The sequence below is a fragment of the Argiope bruennichi genome, chromosome 7 (assembly GCF_947563725.1).
Source record: "Argiope bruennichi chromosome 7, qqArgBrue1.1, whole genome shotgun sequence".
Lineage (NCBI taxonomy): Eukaryota > Metazoa > Arthropoda > Arachnida > Araneae > Araneidae > Argiope > Argiope bruennichi.
In genome coordinates, this window is record NC_079157.1 from 62,475,199 (window position 1) to 62,501,718 (window position 26,520).

Genomic DNA, 26,520 nt, shown 5'->3' on the forward strand with positions numbered 1-26,520 from the left:
ATTCATGCCCATTCAATGTTTTAGACAAAAAAAAAGAAAAACATGCTAAAAACAATTAATATATTTACTTAAATTGATGTTTTTTATTTGTTTTGTTTGATTTAACATAAAATCTTCACCTTTTCTGAAATACACGTAAATTATTAATAAAGTAGATTTCTTTATATTTTATGAAATTAAAAATACATTCCACGCATTCTTACTGTTAATTTATTTATTCCCAAATAGCAAACGAATCTTCATGTTGCAAAGGATATAATCAAATAAATTCTGTTATAAATATAAGCATTATTGGATGGTCAAGGATATTGAAATTATAAGATGATACTCTCATTTGAATAATGAAATAAAGCAGTTACTTGAGGTAATTATGAAAAATATGAAAAACTGAAACAAATTTATTTTTATTTTATGAAAAATTTTGTTTTGGAGTATCATTTCTGCAACATACATAATAAATATGCTACGTGTGTATTTCTTGGTTTTTCTACAGTGACGAAATTTTAATATAGCTTTCCATTTCACAAAAGGAAAAAAATGCATCTATGCATCTAAACACAGAAAAAATACAAGATGTAAATTTAAAAATATGTAAATATTTCTTTCCCGAGATTTACTTCTTTAATTTCTCTGAAAAAAATAACATAAACATTAATGACTATCCATAAAATATATCCTAAATACTTTAGTGTATATATACCATGTTTTTCATTTCATTTTTTTTGTTACTTTTAATTTATGAAACCATTTATTCTCCCGTTCTTTTTTTTTCTAAAATAAAGACTTCTTCTAAAAATTTGTTAGCTACTAAAATCACTTTCAACAATCAAAATGAGTTAAAAATACAGTTGAATTTCTGGAATTGCCGACCATTCATTTCTGTTGCCATTAACTATAAATAAAAATAACTATAAAAAATGACATTACTTTATCGTTTGTTTTCACTGGAGAAATAAAAAATTAAGAAAGAAGACAAATGATTGGAAGAAAAGAACTCTAAATAATCGAAGGATTTCAAGAATTCCATCAGGTATATTTTTGTTAAAAATTGTATGTACTTTGGGTCATCAGTAATTTGTATAAATCTCCCAATTTTTCTTCTTGTTTGATATTCTTTTTATTATTCATCCATAGAAAATCCACAAAAGAATCGTTTCTCTTAAGATTGGTATTTTAAATAATCATTTTCATTTTGATCTCAAAAATTTGCAAAGAATTATATTGGCAGATCATGTGATATTGGGGTTTTTTTTATTTGATTTCCAGACTGATTTAAATTCCTCAGTTTAATTTCCAATAACACATTTATATTGTTATGGCTACAGTAATAAAAACTATAGGTTTTAACTTTGATAATCATTTAATACTGGATTCAAATATCATATTTTCATAAATGAAAATATGATATTTGATTGTGGATGGAATTTGTGGATTTGAATTTGATATATGGATTCTCATGAATATTTTATATCAAAGATGAATTTAAGAAGAATTTTAAAACTTTTTTTCATATTGTTTTCAAATTTATATTTTTAAGCATTAAAGTTTTAAATATACATTTTAGATGCATATTCATACTTTAACATGTATAATTTATTCATAGGAGATTTGGAATTTTTACACATTGAAGAATGATATGTTAATTTGCTTCTTCTTGCATTTTCAACATTTAAACTATAAATGTTTTTAATATGTGATTATTTATAAAATATTATATGTCCCATTTTGTATCAGAACATTAAAAAATTAAATTTTCTATTATTTTGTTTATCTTTTTTCTTCTCTATCGCCCCCTTACTTGATAGGTGCATACATACCAAGCACTTACACACACACACAAAAAAAAAAAAGTGCATGTTTTAAAAAAGTAGGAACATTTTGGAGTCAGAATTTTAGTTACTTTACAAAAATTAGAATCAATATAATTTTAAATATCTTATCACTGTTTAGTTATAAATTATTTAAATTATTTTAAATATTAGTCAATGATTTTGTCTATTGTTATAATCCTTTTTTCTAATAAGTAAAATATTCTATAAAATTTACTTCGTCTGAGTACTTTAAAATTCCCGTGAAATTTGTTTTCCTCTAATCAATATTTTGATTATACTTATTTGAAAAAAATACATTACAATTTACGCCAAGGGCAATTTTTTTGAAAAACATTTTTAAAATATTTGTGCATTTCAATTTGTATTTGCACAACGTGTAATTTTTTGAAAAATATTTTTTTTTTTTTAATATTTGTACATTTCAGTCTTAATTTATTTGATTATTCGAAGTAGTATTAAGCAAATTTTAGAAACAATTTTTCTTACATTTTCTCTTTGATGATAATTTCCATATGGAATAAAATTGTAATCAAAATTACCCAATTAACTGATAACTAAGTAATTAATATATAACAATATTGTATTGCGATTGCGCACACACAACTATAAAAATTTCAAAACTCTAGAACCTGAAAAAAATAAGTGAAAATTAATTACAAAACTCTGTAACAAATATAAAGCAAATCGAGTTCGATAAAAGCATTAAGTATGGGAATAAAATAAATTTGGATAATTTATTTTAATTTTATTCAGACTTTTATATGATGCCTCATGATTTTTATTTTAAGATGATCTTCGTAATACTATACCACTATTCCCCGATAACGAGGACAATGCCTGGACCAGCACTATTTATTCAGGCTGTCGTGTGATACTATTTTGGAGATGGATTCTTTGTCCATGAACGGTATGCCAGTCTTCTTTGGAGACCAAGTTTAGAAATTAGAGCTCCTAAATCGAAATCTTACTACTAGACTGTCCGTAGTTAATTTGAATGTAGATAACAGGATGTTTTATTTATTTATATAAAAATCACGCTAGCATATTTATATAGCTGTGATAGGTAGCTGTGATTTTTAAATTCATCTCTTTATATCAAATTCCTCATTCTCAGTGGTGCTGTAAATATTTAAATTTATCGCTGAATATAATGAATGATTGATTGAATTCCTTGACTTTAAGTACTTATAGACTTATGAATAAAGTATTTGATCCTAAAATGTCTTAAGATTCTAATGAGGTCAAACATCCAGGAAATGGAAGATAACTTAGTGGAAAACTAAGTTTGAAACAAACGATTAGCTTTGGAAGCTATTAAGTCTTTGTTAAATCGAGTGAAATATTGTTAGTTTAACTCTTCAATAATGCTAGTTCAGATTAGAACCGAAATCATTCATCATGATCTTTTTTCATTAACATCTATGGCTCTGGACTTTAGCTTTCTGTGCTAGTGAAAGGAATGTTTTCTCATAATATTTAAGGTTATAAAAATTTAACAAATCAACATTGATATTTTTCACCATTTTCCGAATCCTTTAAAAAAGCTAATTGAATCATTTAAATCTTTTTTAAAAAATATCGTTAATATTTTCTGGCATGCGCTTTTCCTGCGTTCGAATCCGGGTAATTTGACCTATATTTTTGATTAACCACCGTGCCCTCTGAACGGCCATTTAATACAAATATCTGGAAGAAGAGAACAAATTCTTTACTTCATGAAACCCCGAAACTTTTAACGGAATTCTAGTATGCAATTCTTCGGCTGACGTCGACGGTTATCTTAAGGTTTTCATAGTCTGAAGAGATTTTAATATGGTTTAGTTTCCTATTTCATTACCTCGAAAGGGATACTGAAATAAGAGCGTTGCTCTTTTCTGACGTTTTTCGCATGTGAAATCTGGTATTTTTCGACAGACATTAAGTCTATTCGTTGGATAATGAGGTAAATTATTTTATTTGTTCGTATCTGCATAAATATAGCGGATACCTTCCTTTTAATGGAAGGAATGGAGGTTTGTTTTCCGGCGTATGCTCCTGAACGAGTTCTTAGCTTGTGCCGGGTTAACAAAATCAAAACACGAATATCACAGAATTCCTTTTAAAGGTTTTATCATTATTAATATTTAGCAACATTTTGAGCAAGGTAATTTTTAAAAATTTGTAGGACTTGTCTATAACCTGTTTTTTTATGTATGAAGAAAACTACATATGATACCTGCAGTTAAAAAAATGAATACATCATTTTAAAATGCGGAAGTGAATTTTCCTTCTGTATGAAAATTTTAATTTTTACAAGAGGTGCTATACATTGTTATTATTTCGTATTGAAAATTTAATTTAATTTACACAATTTTTTTACGAACAGTGCGAAACAATTTATTAGTACTATGCTAATCTAGATTTATAACTGATTCTTTTTTTACCAATATAGAGTCGATAGGATAGGGATAGTCTCGAAACAGCAAAACTGTTTATAAAAATTATGACTGCCTAAAATTGTCTAAATTACAGTGTGCACGGTTAAAAAAAAATAATTTCACAACATTTTTCTTTGAACTGCAACTGAACTGCAAATTTAAAAATTATTGTAAAAGCAAAACATTCTTTTATGATTATGGCATTTTGGATGAAGGCTTGAAATTTATTTAAATTTGTTTTATATATTTTCAGTCATATTTTAGGCAAAATGCTATAATCCTGTTTATAATAGTATAAAATCTAATGCAAATCAATCAAGTTTTTGTCAAAATATCGATAGTAAAATCCAAATTTGACCCACTACTTTAACAGGTCAAATTTTCGAATAATATTGTTCTCCGTGATTCTAGCGAAATCCCTTTGAATTAATGTATTAGCTTATATATTCGGAGAAACAATGCCGTTATTGGTCCATTCAGTTCTTTTACATTTTCATGTACTTTCTTTAAAATGAATCACTGCTGCATCTTCTGAGCATGGCATGGCAGAAATTTGAATAAAATTGCACGAGTTTAAAAAATACGTTACTTCTTTAAATTTTAAAATAATATTGAATATAATGTTCAAAATTTCAATATTCGTAAATTTTCTAATAGAATTTGATTGAATAATAAAGTTTCTATACCTGTGTAAAATTGGTATTTTAGGAAATTGTTTTTGTGTGATGTTCTAAAATTTTTCAATGCCCTATATTTTCAAAAATAATACAGAAATATCTAGAATGTTCCAAACTTTTCCAAATATTCGAAAGTGTATATTTTAAAAATGTAAATGTCCTAAACAATTATTTCAGAACTTTTAAGACTATGGAACTTTTTAAGAATCGCTTTTGCCCCAATGGCTGTGGTAGAGTGGTATACCACTTGAAATAAGTGCTTATCAATTACTTGTTTAGAAAATAGTGCTCATATTTGATCTTGTTAAATCAATGCGTTTAGAATGATTTAACATAAACAAATGTGATTGATCCTTTTATTTGCACGATATCTATTTAGAACAAAAGTGCAATCGCAAAAGTGATTAGAATGCTTTATTTCGTAATATTTGATTATCACTTAATAGATGCAAAATATTGATTACTTGATAAACTTGAAATACCCTCTCCTTTTCAAAACTTTAAATTTACTCATCCCTTATATTTCTAATATATTTTATCAGACTAAATGTAATTTTTTATATTTATAAGCTAAATTTGTCTTTAATTCTTAAATTTTCTTATTTATTATATATTTGTTTCTCCTTAAATGCATGAATATTTTATGCTCTTGGAATTGGTATTCATAATTTTTTATTGACATTGCAATTAGACTGGAAACCAGAAAAATGCTACTTCTATAAAAATCGAAAAATGAATCTTCTAAGCGCAAACACAAATTTAATCAGAGCAAATCATTGCAACATTATGCGATGCAGTATTTAAATAGGTTTAAATGATATACGCAGTTGATTGCCGAAGTCGTCAGCAATATTCTTGTTGAAATTCGAGTTGGAAATTCTCAATATGGATGCGCAAACTGGGGGAAAAAAGGGGAAATTTTCATTGAATTAAATAAGGCACAAGTTGTAAAAAAAATTATTTCCTTGGTAGAAATGAGAATCCTTTTTTTTATATAAAATGTATTTTCTAAAAGTCTTCCTTTCATTGGATTCCTTATTTAAACCTTTATGTTCAATCACTGGTATTAACCACCAAACGACTCAGCACCAAAATGGCTACTCATCATCATTTGGTAACATAAATTGTCAAACCAGCGGCAAAAAAAAGTCCTAGAAAATATTTGCTAGTTATTTTCTTTCCAGGAGACAATTTTACTGTTTCAAAGTTAAAAATTTAGCGTTTAAATAGGCTTATAGATATTTATCAAATTTAATTTCCGTTGGAATTATCTCAAATTAACAAAGCAGTTTACAGAAATAATGAATTCTCGATATTAATTGGTATGTCAATTAAATATGCTTTTTCTCTTCCCAGCTTAGCCGTATTTGGAAGACAAAAATAATTTAAATTGAAAACGGATATCTGCATCCTTTTTCCTCAACATCCTTATAGCCATGGTAAATTTCTGATATCTTGCTATGTGGATGCCATGCTGCAAAAAGTGTTATTTTTGAAAGTTATTGCTTCAGAATTTAATGACAGATCTAACTTATTCTGAATAAAGATTATAGATCTTACATTACAAGAAATATGCTTTTGATTTTTCCCCCATCTATAGCATTGGATTACTCCAGGTAAGATCTCAATTTTGTAATCCTCGCCTCTTGGAGATACTTCTGTTGAATATTGTATTCTGTAAGAACATAATAAATTTATATTATAACGAATTCCCTATCTTTTAAATAGTTTTTTTTTTTACATTTTAATGGAGGAATAGTTCAATCGTTCAAATTAAAGGAATAACTAACACCAAAATAAACTCACCGAAATGATTTTTCAATCACCTTTTAAAAAATTACTGAAGAACAAACTCTTATAAGATGTCCGATTCCTTAACCAAATTCAATATGTTAAATGTGATTAGAACATTGTTTTCATCTAACATTGCTATTTTTCTAAAATAGGTTGCATTAGAAATATCCTGAAATGGAGTTTTAATTCTCTTCGAAAATTAGTTTCTTCCATGCTTTCAGTACATGTCATTATTTATACTTTTATAATTTGTGATGTGAAAAATAAAGTTATGTAATATGAAATTTTTCTAAATCCCCATTTTATGGGTTCTCATTCTGAGTATTTTTTTTACTTTGTACTACCATAATTGTGTAATCATATCACAAACATGTATTCGATTTATGGTTGGTTTGTCACATTCATAAAAATTCGAAATGTCAAAGTAGAAAATAAGAAGTTTCATTATTGATAGATCAATTAAATTTGGGCTTATTTATAGTGAGAAATTACTAAAATATATATATTTACTACATTTACTAAATAGTGATATACTATAATATCATATACTATAATATTTACTAAATAGTGAGAAATATTTCTTCAATATTTCTCACTATTTAGTGAGAAATATTGAAGAATTATTCAGCAAGGTTACCCAAAATTATTAAAAAATTTATTATAAATTCGAGAATGTGCAATAACAATTCGAAAATATTGGTGCAGTTTACTGTTGGTAATACTGATTTTAAAATATGGTAGTATATATTATACAATATTTGTCTGCGAAAACTTACAGCAAATTAGAATTTCAGAAATATAATTAAATTTCTCGTTCGGAGCTCGATTTTGAAATTGACTGAATTTTTTTTCTTGTATGAGATAAGTGAATCTATTTTTCTAATGTCATTTTAAATCGGTTATTAACTGTAAGAACAGAAAGAATTGTGTAAAAGGAACTATACATGGGATAACTTCAAGTTAACACAATACTTTTTACACCTGTTTAAAAAATTCTTAATTAGCATTATTAACATATCACGCAGTTACTGCTATTTTTAATTCATTTGATTAAATTGTCTGTATGATTTGTTTCATAATTCTAGTTTTCAAAGTAGGCATTAATATTTTTTAACCTTCCGTCGGGCGCAATTCATCTAAGAGATTAATGTACTCAATTAATGCAATTTTTGAATGTATGTTAAAAAAAACGTATTAAACAGAACTTTTCACTTACATTTGAGTATATTTAGTATGAGTATTTGAGTATATATGTGTACTCAATTAATGTGACTTCATCTCACAGATTAGTTGCACCCAATGGAAGGTTAAATAAATAGTTTTTAGTTTGCTGATTTTGTATTTAGATTTCATTAGCTAAAGTAGCCTTGTTTAAGTAAATTTTTCTGAATTAATCTAATCCATAATATATAACCTCATATGAATTATGATTCTGTAAGCCGTAGCTAGCGTGTTGGTATTTTTGATAGTAATGTCTTTAATAACCAAATAAACACATTCCCAACTTGAATCATCCAAATAAGATAATTTATCAAGGGGCAAAAACGTGTGACCTAGAGGCGATAGTGTTTTTAGTCTGTATCGGGATTTATTCAAACATTTTGGGAAATGTTGATTTTTAAATTTGTATATATATATAAATGAGTGAAACTCTCGAGTAGAAAGGAATTTGAGTCGTGTTTTTTTCCCCAATTTCGCCATTTTAAATCAATTAATAAAAATAAGAATATATAGCATCAGTTATTTTAAGTCCTTGAGTAAGTAAGCAGTCCATTAAGCATCTAATTTGATAGGATTTCAAATTCTCTACCGATATTCCAAATACCAGTACATTGGGAAATTCACCATTACTTCATTCATTAAACGGGGAATTACAAAAATGGAAAAAGCATGTAGGGATACGTATAATGAATAATTTTTCATGATATGGTTTGAGTGGGTTTTGCAAATATGTGATCATACATAGAATGCAAACATTATACTGAGGATTAAACGTGACGTTTATAGAAAGAATGTGCAAGATCGTAGCAGGGAATGTTTGAATTTTAAATGCTGCGTATCGCCTTAATTTGTTTAGTGAAATTACATTGGCAACATTGCTTTGGTTAATTACAACAAGGCAAGTAAAGATAGGTAATGAGAAAGATGTGATGACACTTTGGAGTTTCAGTAATGACTTCAGTGATTTGGTAGTTGGTAGCCTGAGGGCGGACTGCGAGAAGAGTTGATAGTTGGTGGCTTGTCAGCAGGTAAATAGAAAATGATTAGCCAGTCGATGGTCTTTGTTTGGATAATCAACATCGTGATTTGACAATGGGTGGTTTGATTGTGAGTAATGACCAATGAGAGTTGGCAACCAGTGGCATACGTGTGGGTAATTGGTGCTTCTGTGTGGTTTCTGTGTGGATAATGAGGGCAGCGAATCGATGTTTCGTGTGTGTGTGGGTAAGGAGAGCAAATGATTTAGCAGTGAGTAGCCAGCTTGTGGGTACTCACGGCGTCATCTAGTTGGTAGTCGGTGGGTGGATCGCGTGTTGGTAATGAAGTTTTACTACTTGGAAGTCAGTGCCTTACTTGTGGTAATGAGTGAATCGTAACTTGGCAGTGGGTGGCTTGCGTGTGGGTAATGCATGAAGTGCAGGGAGTTGGCTTGCGTGTGGGTAATGCATGAAGTGCAGGGAGTTGGCTTGCGTGTGGGTAATGCATGAAGTGCAGGGAGTTGGCTTGCGTGTGGGTAATGCATGAAGTGCAGGGAGTTGGCTTGCGTGTGGGTAATGCATGAAGTGCAGGGAGTTGGCTTGCGTGTGGGTAATGCATGAAGTGCAGGGAGTTGGCTTGCGTGTGGGTAATGCATGAAGTGCAGGGAGTTGGCTTGCGTGTGGGTAATGCATGAAGTGCAGGGAGTTGGCTTGCGTGTGGGTAATGCATGAAGTGCAGGGAGTTGGCTTGCGTGTGGGTAATGCATGAAGTGCAGGGAGTTGGCTTGCGTGTGGGTAATGCATGAAGTGCAGGGAGTTGGCTTGCGTGTGGGTAATGCATGAAGTGCAGGGAGTTGGCTTGCGTGTGGGTAATGCATGAAGTGCAGGGAGTTGGCTTGCGTGTGGGTAATGCATGAAGTGCAGGGAGTTGGCTTGCGTGTGGGTAATGCATGAAGTGCAGGGAGTTGGCTTGCGTGTGGGTAATGCATGAAGTGCAGGGAGTTGGCTTGCGTGTGGGTAATGCATGAAGTGCAGGGAGTCGGCTTGCGTGTGGGTACTGACCGTGTTAGTGAGTTGACTGTATGGTTTGCGCGTGGGAATGAAGTGAAGAAATTCGGAATGTTGCGTGTCTGTAATTGGTGAGTTGAAATATTGGTTCGTTGTATTTCAGTAATAAATCTAGGCCAATTCTGCTCTTGCAAAATAGTAATATTTCCAAACATTTAAGTATTGGGCTCGTATTTGTAAATCTATGGTGTTGAGAAATGCAGACAGAAGATATGGCTGCTGTTAACGTGTGGAAAATGTCATTATATCTGCAGGTGATGCCTGAAAGGGAGAAATTAGTTTTTGGAAATAAACGGGTATGGGTATGAAATAATTTGTTCCAATGAATAGCATGGTATTGTTGTCGTAAATATTTAAAGTGGTGAAGTAAAGCATTGTAGAAATGCGTAAGGGGAATAACAAAAATTTATGAAGTTTTATGAATGCCAGACTAGTATTATAGATTTTGAGGTGAATTTTGTTATCTATTCTTGCTGATGCTTCATATATAATTTGAGAAGATGCATCAGAACCAAAACTTAAGATTAACAATAGATTAAATGATTCTTCTGAAGTCTTTTAGTTCTTTTGGTATATTTTTTAAATGACTTGTATGTAATAGACATGTAATTTGTGATCATCATTCAATTTCTTCTCGAGACGTCTATTTTGGAACATTGAAAGTCATTAGAATTCTTTCGGCAATTTATTCCAATCAAGTAATTGAAATGAAATACGAAATCGCAGAATGTGCAGTCCTGACCTTTGAATATGAAAACGTCGGTAAAATTTTGAGATTTCGTAAAATTTTGAATTTTGACATATTTAAATGCCAACTTTTTCATTTCGCTGCCAACAAAAATTTAGTGTTACTCCTTTTTATAAAAGGTGAATTCTTATAATCCAAGAAATTGTTATTTTGTAATATTTTACGACGGCACTACCAACAGGCACATAAATATTGGTTAAAAAATATATTTTGATTGATCAAACGGAATTTTAGTTTGTTAGCAAACTGGAATCTATTCGTTAAAGTATACAGTGACTTAATAGGTCAGGTAACGCATTTCATGATTACAATTCGGAAAACAAAACTTTATATTCAAATGTGACCTAACCTTATTTCTATTCATGTTTAAAATTTTGTGGCTGGAAGAAGATATTTCAATGCAATTCTAGAAGCTTGGTTTTCACAAATTCTATGGTTTTAAATTAGACACAAAATTAATAAAAAATTATATCCTTTAAAACTTATATTCTATAATTTTCGCATAATGTTACAAAAATGGATCGATTCATTCCGATTCAGGATAACATGCAAATTTCGCAGTATGTAATGGACACTTTCAGTTGTTCAGCTTTTCAGTTCAGTTGTCTTTATACTAAATGTTAATTCCGAGAACGATTTAATTTTTCCCTACTTCTTATTTTTAATATTTGCCATATATAATCAGGATGTTTCTCAGAAAGAAGTTTCAACTAGATATTTCAAAAATGCAAGAAACATTTTCGAACAATTAGTCCTTTTTAAGATAAGAGTATACTTACAATTATTCTACAAAAATTAGCCCAAGTAAGTTTCATCTCTTCGGTTTCTATGTTTTCTGATTAACGCCCTCTTCTAGAAGGAAGCCTATTGCCCTCTACTGAAATTGTTTTGACCCAACTCGCTAAATGGCAATTAGTCATAAAATGAATACATTAATACTTCAGATATGTCGTACACAATTGTATTTTTATAAAGTAAATTTCTACTCAGAGTGGAATCCGGATCATTCTAGAAATTTAGCCATCTTATCTTTTTCTATTTTTATTGTGTAAACATTAATTGTTCAAAATGGTATCATAATCGAAGGTTCGAATAGTGACATGTACTGAATGAATGCAATCATATTTCGATTATGTTTGATTTTTATCGGAGAAGAAAGTAGTAAAATGAAATTAAATTCGAAATGACTAAGAATTTTCCTTAAAATATACTAAACAAAAATTAAACGATTTTCCTCAATACTGATATTTTATGGATCCAAGAATGGAAACCACCACTAAACTTCGCTTTAAAAAATTAACAAAGATCACTCTAACAAAGGGAAATAGTTTAATTTCGAAAAGGTGCCTTTATTTTTTTTTATTTCGGAGTCCACTGAATTAAACGGTAGGAATGTGTTCCTTTTCATTTCTTCAGGATTTCATTCCCTTTTTCATGGGCATTATTGTCCAATAATTTTATCACTTTCCATTTCCAAAAGAGATCTGTTTTCTTTTAAAATGATTTGTATTACCCGAAGGTTTCTAACAATTAAAACTAAAATGTAACGAACTAGTGAAGTATTGTTTTATAGAACTTGCTTTGAGGCAAGGATTTCTGTTTTATGTGATCTTGCTCGTTGTTGTTCCATGTGATAGATAAGGGGAAAAAATGAAACCATTCCTCCGCTACTGCCGACGAACAAAAAGAATCGAACGGATATAAATTAATATTAGTGATAAAATAAGACTTCGGAATTGTGTTCAGTGAAACTTCGCTGTACTTGCAACCAAATAAACTTAAATTTTAAATAGCTGAATCCAAATTGTCTAGAAATGATCGTTTATTACTCGCTCAGATATTGAAATGGAGGTAATTTAAAGGCAATAAAACCAAATTAATTTTCGAAGATTTAAATCGACGCGAAGCTTCACTGGATTGAGAATCTTAGCTGTGTTCTTAACTAAATTCAAGCAGTTTGATAAATACGGATCTGTCTGGAATTTTCTCGATTCTTCCATTTTGAAGTTTTGTTAGGAATACCCGCTTCCGTTTTCATATTATCAGCAGCGTCTAGAATTCTACTCAGAGTTGAAAGAATTTCTACAAACATTAGAGTAAGAAGTTTCCAAGTTAAGAAAAGTCTTGTCTTTCCCATTTTTCCTTCATTTAAATTGTTTTTATAGTCAAAAACATCCGTCAATTCTTGAATTCACCTGCGTTTGGTGTTACGGGAAAATACTGTAATATATTACTCATTGATTTAAGTTTTTCAGTCGGGACATGACGTCCATTTCCATCGCTAGAAAGATTGCCGCCTCAGATCCAGCCTTAACTTAGGTAATACATTTTCCAGGGTGACATTCTGTAAGTAACTGCAGCATAATTCAATTCCCTTATCAGTTATATCCTTTATTAATATTCCTTATTATTATTACTTATTCATTTTTCATCATTTCAATCTATAGAAGCACTGCCATAACAATTCCAGCCTTAACAAAGATGCAGAGTACTGTTCCAGGATGACATTCTGTAAGTAACTGAAGCATAATTCATTTTACTTATCAAATGAATATTCTATTTGGGAACTATATAACATGAATATCTAGGTATATTTTTAAAATCTTCTCTTTTTTAAGATATTCATTGGGGTAATCATAAGTCTTATGATCCATATTAGTGTCCTTTTTCTAGATAATGGCACATCCCATTTTTCACCCATCAGGAATAGTGACTGCCTTCTCTGAGACATCGAAGATAATCTGGGTAAGTTATTATGAATGTAAGATTGTGAATAATTCCTAATTTTAACTGGAAATATAACAGTCGTCTTTTTGCATTTTAAAGAAATGACTTCCCTGCCATAATCTGTTAGAAGTGAGATAGATTTCTCTTCATAGCGATTAACACAATAAATGCTGGAATACGTCATGGCAAGTTTATGGTAACCAATAACTAGGGATAAACGGGATAACGTAAATTAGAGAGGCAAATTATATAACAAATATTTTATTATAATTCATTGATTTAACTTTTCCCTTTTTTTGCTAGATATTCATCATAAGTTTATACTTACTGCTGAATGTTTTCTTTAACATTATCAGGATCTGTCAACAGCAAGATTGCATTTTCAATTTCATATGGATTGATACTATTCTTTATACTGATACCAAGAAAGTATATTATTTAAGGATGTCATCGAAGACAGCAGAGAAAATGGTAAATATCCAATTTATGATAATGTTTTTCAAAGAATTTCACTTGTAAATCCTTTTGCAAAGCGAATAACAAACTTATGTATTTAAAGCTGTCGAGTACCCTATTTAATGAGTACCTCCTATCTTTAGGCAGGACGAAGTTGCCTTCTGATTATCTACATCGAGTAAAATTCTTAACAACTTGAGCTGGCAAGATTCACAGATCCGCGTGCCAAACAGTTAACTATAACTCGCAGCGAGACTGTACAAGATATTCAATACCTTAAGGACATTTGTAAGGAAGTCATTACAAATTTTAGCGCGATTTTTAATTTAAAAATAGAAAAATGCCTCTTCCATGCAAGAATGGAATTATGAATGAAATTTCTTCAAAATATATTTTACTAAATGGTAATCTTTTGTTCAGCTTCATCACAAGTAAATACTGATTTTAAATATAATCCATAATTATCTGTACATTTAATAATTTGTATAATACCATTTAAATTCTTTGCCATGGCTAACAGTTTTAATTCAAATTGGAAAACCTTCGTATTTTCGTTTCTAGAATAGTTTATAAATAAGATTGTTTAAAATGTATGTATGCACAGCATCGACAGAATTCAGATTCCATTCTTCTAGAATATTTATCAAAATAATAATTCCATTCTTTATTATAGCTGTGAGCAGCCGAGAATTACAGTACACGGATGATGCTGATCTCAACAGTGCATGATAGCATAGCTGTAACTTAGAAGCATACGTCAGATGGATTAATATGCAAATTGTTTTAATTCGTATTTTTTTGACTTTCTCAGATTTCATTTGGCGACACGATGAAACTGAATTCTTCTATGAAGAAGCAATATTGAAGATAACCATATATGGAAAGGAATTGGAATTCCGAGGTAATATAATGCGAAAATATCTTAATTGATCCATTTAATTCTTTTAAGACTATTTTTTTAAACCAGTCACTCCTGTATTTTCTAACAATTTGAACCTTTACATCATGTTTATTATCTTGGCACACAGTTCTGAATAAAATTACCATAAGTGCGAAGATTTTTATTTTAAAGAAATATTGAATGTACTGCTTAATATATTACTTTATTCACAAACATGCGAATTTTCTAAACACTAAAGTTTTCTTGAATAATAGAAAATATTTTAGGCCTCTTTGTTAATTTAATATTTTTGAAACTTGTTTTTATAATTTTCTGAAACATTTCCAAATACAATTACAAAATTTTTCAAAAATAATCTACAATGCGCAAACTTCACCAAATATAGGAAACTGTATATTTTCAAATTGCAAATGTCTGAAACTTATCAATATTCCTGGAAATATATTCAACATTTTTTTTTCAGAATTTGGAATTCAAGACTTGCTTTTTCCCCAGTGGTTATGATAGAGATTTATAATTTGCAGTAAGTGTATCACTTATTAGTTTAATATGGAATTGTCTCAAGTTAAGGCATTGTCACGATTGACCATGGTAGTAAATCAATATGATCTAGAGGTTTAATATGATTTGGCATAAATAAACGTGCATAATCTTTTTTTTTTTTTTTTTTTTTTTTTTTTTTTTTTTTGCAATAGCTTTGACAATATCTATTTGGAACAAAAATGCAATCACAAAAGGGATTATAGGTTGTTTTTTTTTTGCAATAGCTTTGACAATATCTATTTGGAACAAAAATGCAATCACAAAAGGGATTATAGGTTTTTTTTTTTTGTAATGACATTTGATTATCACTTAATAAATAAGTTTTAAAAATATATAAATGTTAAATTACTTTCTCCTTTCAAAACTTTAAATTCAATCAATGATTATTTCTATTTGTAATGTAATTGTTTTATCGGTCGAAATTTTCTGTTTATATTTACTTATTATAAGGTGAATGTGTATTTTTCATCGACTTTTTTTTATTTATTCAATATTTGTTCCTCTTTAAATATGTGGATATTCTGTGTTCTTTATCAAAGTGGAATTTCAGATGATATTTTGACTTTATAATTAGAGTGAAAACCTGAAAAATGCTATTTTAAGATAGTATTTCGTTTATTTAAAAAATTGAACCAGCTTTCTGTTAAACACAACAATGTGAATCGTATTGCAACACATCATGTGGTACAATATTTAATCGTGTTTAAATGATATTGCATTGCCTTGTGACTACATTATATGAAAACATTACAACTTAATGTCCTTTTATTGATTGTTGTGTTCATCATCGATAAGAGTTTAGAGACAGCGTGGTTATGGGTATATAATGTACATTTTATATCTTGAGTTCCAAATCCTCTAACTGAATGCCCCAGATAAAATATCAATTTAAATTGTCATGGAATTAAATAATGCATAAGTTTCTAAAAAAATCCCTTTTCTTTCAAGAAAAGGAAGGATCATAAATCATTTTACATATAGAATGCATTTTTCAAAAGACAACTTTTATTGAATGCATTATCTAAACCCTTATGTTCCCTAGCTCAGATTAACCATCAAAAGACTCGGCGCAATAATGACATTAGTGGACATCATTTGACGACTTAAACTGTCAGCCCGAACGGCAAAAAAGGATAGTTACGTAAGGAATATATGCTTTAGATATTAGCCTCAAAATTATTTGCTAGATATCGTTCCAGTAAACAATTTTACCACTCGACAAGGTAAAATTTAACATTTTTAATAAGTTTTATTTTCTGTAGAATTGCATCTCAGATTAAAAAAAGGAGTTTATGGAAATAATGAATTCTAGTTTCTAAGTTCACTAAAAGTACTTTTCTTTCTAACTAGGCTATATCTTGCAGATAAAGATGATTTCAGGTGAAAAAAAAAAGAATCCTGCATCCTTTTCCTTCAACATCCGTATAGTCATAGGAATTTTATGGAATCTCCTGCCATATATAATTCAAGCTTCAGAAAGTTGCATTTTTGAAAGTTACCGTTACACTATCTAGTACTAGATCTAATTTACCATAAAGAATGTTGACATTGTATTGAAAGAATTTTTTTTTTCTCCATCTGTCGCATTGGACTGCATCAGGTAATAAATTCTCATAATTTTATAGTCCTCGCCTCTTGGAGCTACTTCTTTTGAATATTCTGTATTCCGTAAGAATATCATAAATTGAAATTATAACGAATCCTCAGAGCTTTCAAATAGTTTAATCTTTCTTATGGTTGAATAGTTCAAAGCTTCAAATTAAATTAATAACCAAAGCCCGAAAAGAATTTCCGAAATTATTTTTCAATAAACTATCCAGTATCTAAAATTCTTATTCGTTGCCATAGATTCCGTAATCAAATTTGAAATATCAAGTACGTGATCAGATCATCTTCCATCTATTATTCCAATTTTTGCCAAATATTTTAACTTGAAAGTATTCCAAATTGAAAATTTAATTCTCTTCGAAAACTAAAATTGTTCTCGGAGTCCCCCTCTTGATTTCCTGCGTTTTCAGGCGATTCAAATATGAACAAATTTCACCCATGACTTCAGTACATATTATACTTTGATGTAAGAAATAGTTATGTAATATAAATTATTTCAAATCTCGCATTTTAGGGTAGTTTATTTCATTCTGAGTAGTTTTTTTTGGAAAATTAATATTTAAGCAATATTAATGGAAATGGCTTACAATATTTGTAAGTAATTGTCTATTTCATACCACTAACATGTATTCGATTTATGGTTGATTTTTCAAGTGCTTCCCAATTCTAAATGTCGAAAGGGAAAGCGAGACGTTTTATTATTGATAGTTCGATTAAATGAAGACTTGTAAAGCTTAAATAGCGAGATATACTAGAGTAATGTTATAATTCCTAAAGGATGTCCAAAATTATTAAATGGATTATAAATTCGAAATTTGCAAACTCATTTCAAAAATAATATCGTCATAGTTAACAGTTCGTAAAGCTGAATTTATAATAATGTAGTATACATTTGTCACTGAAAATTTACAATAAATTAGAATTTTAGAAAAATGATTAAAGTTCCAACTTCGGAGAAAGATTTTGAAAAGTTTGAAATTCACTATATTCTAGGATGTGCTAATTTTTTTTTCTCTGTCACTCTAAATCAGGATAATTAACTGTAACATCACAGATTTGTAAAAATTCCAAAACTTTTGACAATGTCTTTACACGATTATCAATGGGGTAACTTCAAGTTTACATAATACTTCTTATGTGCTTCCAATAAATTCTTACCTGACGATATTAATATATCATACAGATCCTGGTAACATTAATTCTTCATTTGATAAAATTTTTATGGTTTGTATTATAATTCTAATTTTTAAAGTGAATATATAATAAATTAAAAAAATCGTTTTAGTAATCTATTTGTATTTTGACTTCATTTTCAAAACTAGCATTTTTCAAGTACATTTAATATGAAATTACTGACTTTGAACCGTAATAATCTGAAATGAATTAATTCTAGAAGATTGTGGCTTGTGTATGTGTATTATCTGTCTTAACTAAAAGCACATTCTCAAGTTAAATCATCCAATCAAACTAAACATAATTTATAAAGGGCAAAACGCGTGGTCGTTTTTAATCTATAACAAACTTTATTCCAACATCTTGGGAAAAGTTCAGTTTTAAATCCGTAGATATTTGAATAATGAATGCGCGAAAATATTGAGTATAAATTAGTTTCAATGAGTTGGGGTGTTTTAAGACTTTTAATTGCAAGACGGTACATTCGAACGTAAAATGCAGCATGACGCTTTAATGTATGCAGTGAAAGTTTGATTGCAACATGTCATGCACTGATAACAGTATGAGTAAAAAGTCCGATGTTTCGGTAGTTCGTAGTCTGAATGAGGGCTGTAAGCGTTGATAATTTGTGGCGGTAGCAGTGAGTTGATAATTTGTGCCTTGTGATCAGGTAAATGAGTAGGCAGTCGATAGCCTTATGAGCTCAGTGAATTAGCAGTGGGTGGTTTCAATAGGGTTAATGACGGCGTGAATTGGCAACCAGTGGGTAATGAGGCTGGGAGTAGGTGGCTTCCGTATGGGGGTAATGAGTGCAGCTAATCAGTTGCTTGTATGTGGATGTGGGAAACGAGCATAGTGAGTTCGCAGATGGTGGCTTGCGTGTGGGTAATGAGTGAACTGCAGCGACTCAGTGACTTGCATGTGACGAGTGAAGCAAATTGGTGTGTGTGTGTGTGTGTGATAATGAGTGAAGTTCATTGAATTAGCATGTTTGGGTAACGAGTGCCGGGAGTCGGTGGCTCGTGTGTGGGTTATGTCTGTGTCAGTGAGTTGGCGGTCGGTGGCTTGTGTGTGTGGGTTATGTCTGTGTCAGTGAGTGGGCGGTCGGTGGCTTGTGTGTGTGGGTTATGTCTGTGTCAGTGAGTTGGCGGTCGGTGGCTTGTGTGTGTGGGTTATGTCTGTGTCAGTGAGTTGGCGGTCGGTGGCTTGTGTGTGTGGGTTATGTCTGTGTCAGTGAGTTGGCGGTCGGTGGCTTGTGTGTGTGGGTTATGTCTGTGTCAGTGAGTTGGCGGTCGGTGGCTTGTGTGTGTGGGTTATGTCTGTGTCAGTGAGTTGGCGGTCGGTGGCTTGTGTGTGTGCCTGGGTTATGTCTGTGTCAGTGAGTTGGCGGTCGGTGGCTTGTGTGTGTGGGTTATGTCTGTGTCAGTGAGTTGGCGGTCGGTGGCTTGTGTGTGTGCCTGGGTTATGTCTGTGTCAGTGAGTTGGCGGTCGGTGGCTTGTGTGTGTGTGGGTTATGTCTGTGTCAGTGAGTTGGCGGTCGGTGGCTTGTGTGTGTGTGTGGGTTATGTCTGTGTCGGTGAGTTGGCGGTCGGTGGCTTGTGTGTGTGTGTGGGTTATGTCTGTGTCGGTGAGTTGGCGGTCGGTGGCTTGTGTGTGTGTGGGTTATGTCTGTGTCGGTGAATGCAGAGTCGGATCGTCTTGCTTCTGGATAATGGGTGCAGTCCAGTAATTGTTTATTGTTCTGCTGTAATAATAAATTCATACTGATGCGGATCTTGGAAAGTGGTAATCTTTCTAGACATTAAGATGTTGGACTTGAATATGTGGTGGTGAAAAATGGGAGCATAATGAACTGTCGCTGATGTTAATGTGTGGAAGAGTGGGAAAGGATATTGGAAAGCAACTGAAGAATGGGGATTAAATAATCGGAGCCAGAAATGGTGCGGTATTCTATAGTAAACGTTTGAAGTGACGATGTTAAACATTACAGCAAAACGTAAGTAGAATAACAACTATTTATAACGTATTATATATCAAATTAGTACTATAGCTTTGAGGAATTTTATTATAGTTCATTTTTGATACATTATATATAAAGTTGAGAAGTCTTGGAAACAAAACTGGAGATTAACAAAAGTTTTGGTATTAATTTTTTTGAGGTAGTTTGCTTCTTTCGGTATTTCTTTCAAATATTTGGCTTTTGTTCCATATGAAGACTTTTAATTTGTAATCATTCAATTCGTCCTTGAGAGATGTATTTTGGAAGATTAAAGGTAATTAGAATTCTTTCGGTTATCTGTTCTAATCAAGTGTTTGAAATGGGACTAGAAATTCTGCGATTTAGTCTTTCAAGCTTTCAATATGGAAACACCCCAACGTTTTGAGTTTTCACAATTTTGAACCCCGAACGATTTAAATGACAAGCAATCCCAATTTTGCTGTCAAATAAAAATTAATTTTTTGCTTTATTCATATTTTGCTTACATTTATAAGCGAAGAATTTTCGTATTTTTAAAAGTGGTTGATTTTTGATATTTTTTATGTAACAATTTTATGTAATTCAACAGACATATAAATATTTAGTTAAAAATATATCTTGATCAATCAAATGGAATTTTTGCTTCTTAGAAAATTGGAATCGGTTCATTGAAGCATGACGCAATTTAATAGTTCACTTCTATGCAGTTTGATAGAAATTCGAGAAACGGAATTTTTAAATTCAAATTTGAGCTAACTTTAGTTCTATTCATGTTAAAATTTTGTGGCGGGAAGAAGAGATACGAAATTATTATTTCAATGCATTGAAGTTTGATTTTTTTAAAAATTCTATGGTTTCCAGTGCGATACAAAAATTTGTACCATTTTCTAAAAATTTAATATTTAAAAAAAGTAGTTAATTTTAATCCTACAATTTTGGTAAATAGTTATAAAATTTCATCGACTTATTCCGATTCGGGATAACATGTAAATTTGGCAATTTGTAATGGACACATTGTCTCTTCACAGTTCAATTCTCTTTATACTAAATATTAATTCCGAGAGAGATTAAAATTTTTTCAACAATTCTTATTTTCAATATTTACAATCTACAAATCGAATGTTTCTCAAGAAATTTTACCTAGATAGTTCAAAACATGAAAGAAATAATCTCTTACATTAAATTCTCTTATTTGAAAAAGGACTAAATCTCTAATGAAGATATTAAACATCCTCTTTTCAGTTTTCTACATTTCCCGATTGCTGCTCTCTTCTAGAATGAAACCTATTGCACTCCACTGAAACTACGTTTTAACTCAACTCTCTAAATGGAAATTGGTCATAAAAGAATATATTAATATTTCTGTCTCGTACAAAATTGTAAATTTATAATGTAATTTTCTACTCGAAAAATGAACTCCGTGCAAATTACATTTAGAAATTTAACCATCTTATTTTTTTTCAGTTTATATTATATAATCATTAATTGTTAAAAATAGCATAATCGGAGTTTAGAATAGTGACATGTATTGAAAGAGGGCCTCAAAACTTCGATTATGTTTGCATTATATCAGAGTAGAGCTAGAAAGTGAAAACAGATAAGAAATAGGTAGTAATAAGATATAAAGTAATGGATATAGACCGACAATAGTCAAAATGACTAAGAAATGAAAGTTATGGAAACATGTAGGTAATGGAAACATTGAAGTTGAACAGTTTTGCCTAATATTGATATGCATATGCAAGATTAAAATACACCACTAAACATGGTTTAAAACTTAATAAAGATAAATCTTACAAAGGGAAATAGTTTAAGTTTTTAAAGGATCTTTAAAAGATTTTATTTCTGTATCCACTAACACAAACTAATACACAAAACTAATAGGATGTATCAATTTTCATTTATTCGCGATTCCATTTCCTTTTCCAAGGGCATTCTTGTCCAATAATTTCATCTCCTTTCGTTTTCAAGTGTGAATTATATTGTTTGAAAATGTTATGAACTATCCAAAGGTTTCCAAAAATTAAATCTAAAATATAATGAGGTACTGAAATATTGTTTTATAGAACTTGCTTTATGAAGCGAGGATAGCTATTTTATGTGTTCTTGCTCGTTGTTGTCCAATGTGACAGATAAGAAAAACCTTAAATCAATTCCTAACACATTGCCGAAGTATGAAAACAATAGAAAGAATATAAATGAATTCTAATTAGAGTGATAAAAGGCAATTGGAGTTAAGAATTGTGTTCACTTAACTTCGATATGTACTTGCAACAAAATATCCTTAACCTTTAAATCGTTGATTTCAAGTGGACTGAAAATCGAAAGTGTATTAGTGGTTTTGATGTAGAAAAGGATAATTTTAAAGGGAAAAAATTTAATTTCGTTGCCAAAGATTTAAAGCAAAGCTTAGCTGAAGAAGATTCACTAGAGGTAAAACAATACTTGCTGTGCTTTTAATCGGAATTATATAAAAGGTAGTAGATCAATCATCCTTTTAGCAAACGGTGTCTACAATATCTACGGATTTGACTTGAAGATTTTTGGGGGTTTTATTTTTAAGCTTTGTTTGGAAACCTTATTTTCCATTTTTGTATTGCCAGCATTCTAGTTCTAGAATTCTACTTAAATAATAGAAAACAATTTTCTGAAATAATCGTAATAAGAAAGTTTTGAGTTGTGAAACCTTCTCTAATGTGCTTTACCTCATTTAAATTGATTGCGTTGTCAAACATCCGTCAACTCTTTGATTTCATCTGCGCTTGGTGTTTGAATAATATATTTCAGCGTTTTCCTCTTTCAATTAAACTTTTCAGTCAGGACATGACACCCATTTTCATCTGTAAGAAGAGTGCCGCCTCAGATTCTGCCTTAACTTGGGTAATACATCTTCCAGGATGGTATTCTGTAAGTAACTGCAACATAATTCCTTTGTCTTATCAAATGAATATTCAATTTCGTAACTATATAACGTGAATATATGGTTATGTATTTAAAATCTCATTTTGTAAGGTATTAATTTGTGTATAATAAGCCTTGTGATCCATATTGTCAGTTTTTAGTTAATGGGACAACCCATTTCTCGTCTATCAGAATGTCGACTACCTTCTAAGAAGTCCAAGTCAAATTGGTGAGTTCCTATATTTTAATGAATGATAAATCCTGATATCAAGCTGGGAATATAACATTTGTCTCTTTGCATTCTTAAAATGATTTTTCCCCATTTGATGGGTATTTATTAATCACATAATACGTATCATTCATTGGTGTTTTTTTATAGATCTGCTGTAATCTGCAAACAAAGCAATTGCCTTCACTACATATCCTTCGATTGATTGACAAGAGATGTTGGAAATCAACAATGTAAATTGCTGGTAACCAATAACTAATGATAAAAATGATGGCCCAAATTCCAGAGGTAAATTATATAACATAAACGTTTGATTATATTTTATATATGTAACTTTCCATTTTGCTTTATATATGCCCCTTAACTTACTCGTAAATATTTTCTTTATAGCATTACGATGATCTGCCAACAGCAGGCTTGCCTTCTCCGTTTCATACAGAATACTATTTATGCTGGCATCAAAAAAGGCAGCGAGATGGTAAATATTTTAAGATAATGTTTGGAAAATGAATTTCACTTCTAAGCCATTTAGTAAATAGAATAGCATTTAAGATGCGTAATTATTTAAAGGTATCATTAAGTATATCATTTAAGGAGTACGACTTATCTTCGGGCAGGGTGGAGTTGCCTTCTGATTGCCAACATCATTAAAATTCTTAACCACTTGTCCTATCAGATGATTCGCAGATATGCGTGCCATTTGCACTGAAGGCACAGAAAGTATCCGACGCCTACAACATGTCCTTGACGAATTTGTGATAATAGCATTTTGCGTGATAAAAATGTCCGGAGAAAATGGTTGTCATGGAGTAAATGCCGACTAAATCAACAGATAGTTGACGGATAGATATCATTAGCGATTTGTAATTAAAAATGGAGCTGCAAAACAATGCCTGCTCCATGATAGTATGGAAATATCTAAGCTCCTTCAAAATATATTTTGTTACTAACCGCAATCACGTACTCAGTTTCATCAAGTAAATACCAATTCTAAATAGGATCTTAATTATAATTTGAACGTATAATATACCATTTTTAAATTCTTTGATTTCATGACTGTGTCAAAGTTCGAGCTCATGTGCAAATTATATAATATTATAATATTTTTGATTGTGGAATATTTCATAAGAACACTCAAAGTTTATGCATACACATTATCAAGGAAATTAACGACATTTTTTCTAAACATTTTTCAAAATATTGTTTCCTCTTTACTGTGGCTATGATTGGCCGAGAATCTGAGTATATGGATGATGTTAATCGCGACTGGACTTCATAGCTTAGCCATAACATGAGAACGCGTGTCAGATTGATTTATATAAATTATTTTAATTAAAGCATTTTTAATTTTTCCTAGATTTCACTTGATGACATGCTGAACTGAAGACTTCCATGAACTAGGAATATCATGTAGAACTTGTCTGAAATGGAATTCTAAACTTTTTCAAGAAACTTGTATGAGATGGAGGTACACCATGCCTAATTGTTGATAGTTTGTGAAGCGTGATACTACACACTTAAGTCAACAAGAATAAAAAAGGGATTTTTATCATACAACTATCCCCACACAAAAGTAGTAGGCAAAGGAGAAATGCATTTCCATAGCGGAAAAATTAAATCTGAAATTCGGTAATTGCTATGGTTGAAATTCAAGCACCATTGGATACTATAGGATTAAGAATTTAAGAAAGCTCTTCTAATATGATATGCTAAAAGCTCAATCCATTGAACTCTGCAGTTATTAGTTATTATATGCCTTGTTGCAATAACTGTAGTAAAAAAAGCCCTGATATAATTAAGGCTGTCCAACTGATTTCAGTCTTCTTTTTATTTCTACATAAGAAATAATCCATTGTACATGACTGCACTCTTTTGTAGCAACAATGGCTGCAAAAATGTCATCCCATTATTGTTCCAAATTATTAAATGATATTGAAATATCAAAATTCGCGATTTCCATTCGATGAAAGAGGTTAAACCTTTTAGAGAATTTGGATTAAGTTATCAACAGGGCTAAAACAATCATGTATCAAGATTCTCAGATACATAAATGTAATCAAATTTTTCTTAGTAGACTAACTTTTAAAACTTTTGTTAACTGTCATTCAAATTTACCTGCAATCAACTACTCCTCAGATATGATTCTTTGACGCACTTAAAAAATGAACTAAGAAAATCCATGGAAACTGCAATGTCTCATATTATTATAGGCTGTTGTTCTGCGATCTAAAATTATATTACATTTCGGTTTACACTAATAGGGAAATTTGATAATTGTGCCATTGAACGAAATCAAACGAAGCTAAAACGTATTCTAATTAATGTTTCCAGTTGCAAATGTTTTCATTACTTTAATCATTATTAAAAAAGAATATAAGAGTGACTTCTAATTTGTTTCCATTTTCCATGAAATGTTAGATTTGAAAACTCTCTGAATATATAATAGAATATCTATTTACTATTTTAGATTAAGTATAAATACCTAAAATGCCAAGTATTAATTATCCCAGTATAAAAATTTAGAAACGGTTATATGAAAATAATGTTTATAATAATTCCTTGTAAATCATTTTATAATCTTTTTCGATATACATGCAGATTAAGCTAAAAATATCGGCAATTCATTGCATTCATTTATATATAGTTTATAGTAGAATAAAAAAGGGTTTATTAACTTTAAAAATTTAGTATAAGGTTCATAAACTATGCAGATAAACTTAATTTAAAGTAAATAACCTTGATATGGGGTGATGCTACATATGAAAAATTTTAATTTTATACAGTTCTATGTAAATATTTATATCTTTTTCGATTCATTCTCCAGAACAGGATGTCTGATTGGCTCGGCCGGCCCGCCAGTCAGAAATCCTAATTTTAGAAAAAGTTATTTGATCGCCATGCCTGATCATCATGGTGATCAAATAAGCCTCAAGTTCGTGAAATTATCATAAGTCAAGAATATAAAATTATTCAAATATTTCTTGCACACAAAATCGGTTTCATTTCGAGAGAAATAACAAATGGATGCAATGAATGTTCATATTGATACATTTTTCTTACATATCTAGAAAATAATTTCTTTCTATAAAATTATTATTTTTAACTGAGAGCAAATGAGTTTTTCTTTAAAATGTTTGTTGAATGAAATTGTCTGGACTATTTATTACTTGGAAAATCATTTTGTAATAGACTATATAAACTTATTTTGCAAGTTAAATATCTAGTATTTTTATTTTAAAGTATTTGTAAAATTCTTAATGTAAGCAACCG

General features: G+C 30.4%; 1 long non-coding RNA gene across 1 annotated transcript; it reads left to right on the plus strand.

Moving 5' to 3' along the window:
* The first annotated feature begins 14,733 nt into the window (after positions 1–14,733).
* Positions 14,734–23,252, plus strand: LOC129976714 (uncharacterized). Its single transcript, XR_008785179.1, has 4 exons — positions 14,734–14,818; positions 15,282–15,341; positions 22,937–23,027; positions 23,176–23,252. It is a non-coding gene; the product is annotated as an uncharacterized LOC129976714 (long non-coding RNA).
* Positions 23,253–26,520: the final 3,268 nt, after the last annotated feature.